This window comes from Oryza sativa, chromosome 2 (assembly GCF_034140825.1).
Source record: "Oryza sativa Japonica Group chromosome 2, ASM3414082v1".
Classification (NCBI taxonomy): Eukaryota; Viridiplantae; Streptophyta; class Magnoliopsida; order Poales; family Poaceae; genus Oryza; species Oryza sativa.
Genome location: NC_089036.1, coordinates 9,738,350 through 9,744,118, shown reverse-complemented (window position 1 = coordinate 9,744,118; position 5,769 = coordinate 9,738,350). Strand labels below are relative to the sequence as shown.

General features: G+C 42.9%; 1 pseudogene across 1 annotated transcript; it reads left to right on the top strand.

The window, feature by feature from the left end:
* Window positions 1-833: 833 nt before the first annotated feature.
* On the top strand, window positions 834-4,304 carry LOC4328977 (subtilisin-like protease SBT3.9; annotated as a pseudogene). Its single transcript, XR_010739027.1, has 10 exons — window positions 834-994; window positions 1,097-1,188; window positions 1,274-1,371; window positions 1,460-1,615; window positions 1,713-2,335; window positions 2,446-2,513; window positions 2,651-2,915; window positions 3,030-3,147; window positions 3,265-3,436; window positions 3,534-4,304. The product of XR_010739027.1 is annotated as a subtilisin-like protease SBT3.9 (transcript).
* The last annotated feature ends 1,465 nt before the right edge of the window (window positions 4,305-5,769 follow it).

The following is a 5,769-nucleotide window of genomic DNA, read 5'->3' as shown; positions in this document are numbered from 1 at the left end:
TGAATACATTAAGCCTAATTAATTCGTCATTAACAAATATTTATTACAGCACCACATTGTCAAATAATGGAGCAATTAGGCTTAAAAGTTTCGTCTCGTAATTTACACGCAATCTGTGTAATTAGTTTTTTTCTATATTTAATACTCCATACATGTGTCCAAACATTCGATGTGACAGAGTAAAAGTTTTACGTGCGAACTAAGCAGGGCCTTATCAAGAGTAGGTAAATTCTCCATGCATCTATGTTTAACCTCGGCGACAAGAATAAGTCATAATGCTTAAATAATACAGCCCGCTTTTTCGCAGCCATGCTGCAGCAGAAGCTTCATCCAAGCCATGGATGACTTAAGGTCTGTTTAGTACAATTCCAATTCCAGCTCCACCTCTCCTAGAACTGGAGCTCAGCCAAACAGTTTTAGTTCCACCTAAAATAGGAGTGGAGCTGTGTGAAGCTCTCTCACAAAATAAACTAGAGAAGTTCAGCTGGGTTTATGCAACTCCACAACTCCAGTCCAAACCCAACTCCTGAAGTTAAATTTAGGAGTTAGAGCTCTACCCAACTCTACTAATTAATAAATTCATTTCATCACCACACAATGTTGATCTGGTCTTTGCATGTGAAACAGTATTATCATATCACTGTTCTTTGAGGATGACGAACAAATCAAACCACAATGCTTACCATACAAGTGTGGATTTGATTTATTAATTAGTCTCTTTCTGTCGTTACTTGTGACCTGAAAGAACAAATCAACACGCAAACACGAGGATTTTCTTTTTTTAACGCAGTTCCTGCATATCCCCCGCGTGATTAATGTTGGATGCTATCTGCTATTTATACCTGCATGCCACAGCATAAGATCACAACACCAAACCATAAGAACATACTCCTCGAAATCAAACATGGACTCGAGATCACCTTTTCTTCCTACTCTGCACTTGATTCTTGTACTGGTAGTGGTACTCCCCATTTTCGCCGATGCGTCCAGCAGAGTAAGCCGGTTTCCTCTCCCATATGAAACATGATTTCCTATTTTGTTTCATAAGAGTACTACTGACATTATTCTTGGGAACATTTTTTCATTGAATTTTCAGCTCTACATTGTTTACATGGGGGAGAAGAAGCATGACGATCCATCTGTGGTCACCGCATCGCACCATGATGCTCTTACTTCGGTTTTTGGGAGGTATTAGTAGTTCAAGTTGTAAATTCTGCATCTTGACATGAAAAGGAACTTGGGTTAATTTTGTCAATTGTTTTCGATGGAACAGTAAGGATGAAGCCATGAAATCTATAGTCTACAGCTACAAGCACGGATTCTCTGGATTCGCTGCAATGCTCACCGAATCCCAAGCTGAAGAACTTGCAAGTAATCATCGATCCTTTATAATGGCATGAGCATGTCGTATTACCTCTTGCATGATCATTATTAAGGAACTAATGAGTTTCCGGTGCAGAATTACCTGGAGTTGTCAGTGTAAAACCTAACACTTATCATAAAGCACACACGACCCGGAGCTGGGATTTTCTTGGACTTAATTACTATGAACAATCAAATCTCCTGAAGAAGGCAAACTATGGTGAAGATGTCATTGTTGGCGTCATCGATTCAGGTTGAAAAATGCATTACATGCTAGTACTACTCTCGCTGAATTAGCATGCTATATATTAAAAAATTTAGTAATTTAGCCGGGATGAACCGTGTTACAGGGATATGGCCTACATCACGAAGCTTTGATGATAACGGCTATGGCCCTGTGCCAGCACGATGGAAGGGGAAGTGCCAGACTGGCGCGGAGTTCAACACCACGAGTTGCAACCGGAAGATCATCGGTGCGCGCTGGTACTCCGGCGACATCCCGGACGACTTTCTCAAAGGTGAGTACATGTCACCAAGGGATCTTAGCGGACACGGCACGCACACTGCCTCGACGATCGTCGGCGGGCAGGTGTGGAACGTGAGCCACCGGCAGAGCGGCCTGGCCGCGGGCATGGCCCGCGGAGGTGCGCCGCGGGCGAGGCTGGCGGTCTACAAGGCTTGCTGGGGTGACAGCAACTCCACGTGTGGCGACGCGTCCGTCCTCGCGGCCATCGACGACGCCATAAACGACGGCGTGGACGTGCTGTCGCTGTCGCTGGGAGGGTACGGTGAGGTCGCCGGGACGCTGCACGCCGTGGCGAGGGGGATCACCGTGGTGTTCGCCGGCGGGAACGAGGGCCCCGTGCCACAGTCCGTGTCGAACGCCGTGCCGTGGGTCATCACGGTGGCCGCTAGCACCATCGATCGCTCGTTTCCAACCGTGATATCGCTCGGGAACAAAGAGAAGCTTGTGGTACGCACCACCGACCTTTTCTTTTTCTGTTTGCTTTTATTTCTTTCAAAAAACACCGGCGTTGTTACAGGTTAAAAGTGATTTCTTTTTAATATGATCTTTAAATTCAGGGACAATCTCTTAACTACAATTCAACGATGAACAGCAGCAACTTTCATATGCTCGTCGATGGGAAAAGGTAACGGAACGAAATGATCATTGCCAAAACAACGCATCAGTCAACACATTATATCTACGAATATTTCTGCACCTATTAAAATATAAATAAATCCTGAATGAGTGACGCAGACCAATGCCAATATGCCATTGACACAGATGCGACGAGTTGTCACTGGCATCGGTCAACATCACCGGCAAGATCGTCCTGTGCTCGGCGCCGTTGGAGGCAGCGAACTCGTCACCAAACAACGCGTTCATCGCCACACTAGCCGCCGTCGTGAAGAGACGCGCGAAGGGTCTCATCTACGCGCAGTACAGCGCCAACGTCTTGGATGGCTTGGAAGACTTCTGCCACCTGTATCTGCCGGCTGGTCGACTACGAAATCGCAAGCAGAATCGCCTCCTACGCGAAAAGCACAAGGTGAGAGTTCGAGCTCTTTGGTGACCAGCTACATTGGAACAAAGTAATATAATCAGAACCTGGTTGTGCTCGTCTGAAAACGCCCAAATGTTCTTCATATACTATTTCTTTCAGGAAATCTGTCGTGAAGATATCTCGGGTGGTGAGCGTGGTTGGGAATGGGGTACTCGCACCGAGGATCGCCATGTTCTCGTCGAGAGGCCCGAGCAATGAGTTTCCTGCCATCCTCAAGGTGACAACAACGACCTTGATCTTGACATGAATATCCCAACCATGAGATAATTAACGGCGTTCCTCTTGATTCCTATGTGTGAAATTACCTTCTGATATCCGATTCTGTGTTCAACAGCCTGACATATCTGCACCTGGAGTCAGCATCCTGGCTGCTGTGGGCGACTCATACAAATTCATGTCTGGGACGTCCATGGCATGCCCGCACGTCTCGGCGGTGGCGGCGCTGCTCAAGTCAGTTCACCCGGACTGGTCGCCGGCCATGATCAAGTCTGCCATTGTCACCACAGGCATGTACTCATGCCACACTACAAGTTCAGTGTATATGCCTTATATGGGTAATTTAGGACTAACAAACTATTAGTATATATCTCTCTACTATTGCAGCATCGGTGACCGATCGTTTTGGCATGCCAATCCAAGCTGAGGGAGCACCTAGGAAGATCGCCGACCCCTTCGACTTTGGTGGTGGCCAGATCGACCCAGACAAGTCCATTGACCCTGGGCTTGTCTATGACATTGACCCGAAAGAATACACTAAGTTTTTCAACTGCACCCTCACTCTTGGCCCTAAGGATGACTGTGAGTCCTATGTGGGTCAGCTCTATCAGCTCAACCTTCCGTCCATCGTCGTACCAGACCTTAAGGACTCTGTTACGGTTTGGCGCACTGTAACCAACGTCGGAGGGGAAGAAGGAACTTATAAGGCATCGATTGAGGCTCCAGCTGGTGTGAGGATATCTGTTGAACCTTCAATTATCACATTCACCAAAGGTGGTAGTAGAAATGCAACATTCAAGGTGACATTCACAGCAAGGCAGAGAGTACAGTCTGGCTACACGTTTGGAAGCTTGACATGGCTAGATGGTGTCACACACTCGGTGAGGATTCCAATAGTGGTTCGCACCATAATCCAAGACTTTGTTTCAGATACTTCGTAAATAGTTTCGGAAAAAAATAAATACGATTGTGCAATATTACTTTATACTATTATTTTCATTCAAATGTAACGGGACCAATGTGAGCCAATACCATTTATACAAAATATTTTATTGGACTCTTGTAAGAATAATAAGTTCAAGGTCGTTGCATTTCTTTGCTTGACCCTTTTTTAGAAAGATAATCTAGAGAACATATAAATTTGTTTTCTGAGAGTGACAACTGATAATGTACCCGGACAGAGAGGACTACGGTGATCTCGATAGCTGTCACCAGCTCTACACGAACCTCTAATGAACTGTGGATACACAACAAATACAGGTATTCAACAATATAGACACCACGTCTATACTATTAAATACTACTCTAGTGCCATCAAACATTAAAGTAAACACTATTTCTAGTGAACAATATTCCAATATGATAATAGGAACTAACTAAGAAATATACATCACAAAGTAAATCTCAATTACTCGATAAGATAATATCAATTAAAACAAAGTAATTGACAAGGTATGAAAAGTAAAGAGGAAAGTACCAACAACTCCGGAATTCCTCCTACTCTTTCTCCCTTCCTCTCTCCCTATTCTAAGTATACATAAATGATACAAAGAGCATCTTGCAATTTAGCTCAACTTGGTGTGTGTTGAAGTGAAGGAGGATAGGTCCTTTTATAGCATGAATACGTTTGGGGCGCCAATACCAGTAGTAACCGTCATTGGAAGGCAGTTACTACCGACCTCGGCTGACCCCTAGTTAGCTTCCCTGGCCCATTTCTTTCTCCTGGGCTCTGACAGGTGGGACCCTAGTCCAGTGGTGTGTCGATTGGGCCGAATTGCATGTGTTTCGATGAGTTTGTGGGCCCAAGACTCTATGGAAGTAATTCTCCTCCTCTTTTATGTATATTTTGTCTTAACTTTGCTAGTTTGTCACTTGCATCCAAATATACATCAACACTAGTGGAAATTGTTAGAATTGCACCCTACCACTTTGTTGGATGTTTTATATTTTTCAAATTTATGCAGGTATTGGCGGCGTAAAACTGATATTTAACAGCGTATAGAAGAAAAAAAAACAACAAATATGATTGCAAATAGTTTACGCTCTATTCACAGTCAACTTGTATAGGTCAAATTTATGATGAGATACACTTCGATGCTTGCAATGCGCCTTGAATTAGTGGAAATGGTACTCCAAATATAAATTCAATTTGTCATGGGATTATAAATAGAAGTAAAAAAAAGTGAAACAACATACAAACATGTATCACTTGATGAGCTAAACACTTTATATGCTATTAATTACCACCATGTATCACTAATTGATGAGCTAAACACTTAATGAATGATCTATTGATTTTATTTGGTTTTGGTATGTAACTTGGAACACTATTTTCCCATTAGAAAATAACGATAATATCTTAAAAAATTGTAATATTGTAAAAGTACTTATCAAAGAAAATTATCTATATGACTTTTATGTTTTCAACCTAAGGACTTTTTCACTTTATTGCCAAAATCAACCTTACCAATATTTGGCACTATCAAAATTTTGCATATTTTGGTGTTACCAACTTTTAGTAGCGTTGGATATGTTTAGTTTGGAATATTTTTAAATTAAGTTTGATAGTGTTTTTCTCTGGAACTTCTAAAATTAAGTAAGAACAAGAGGTGCTTCTCTGTTC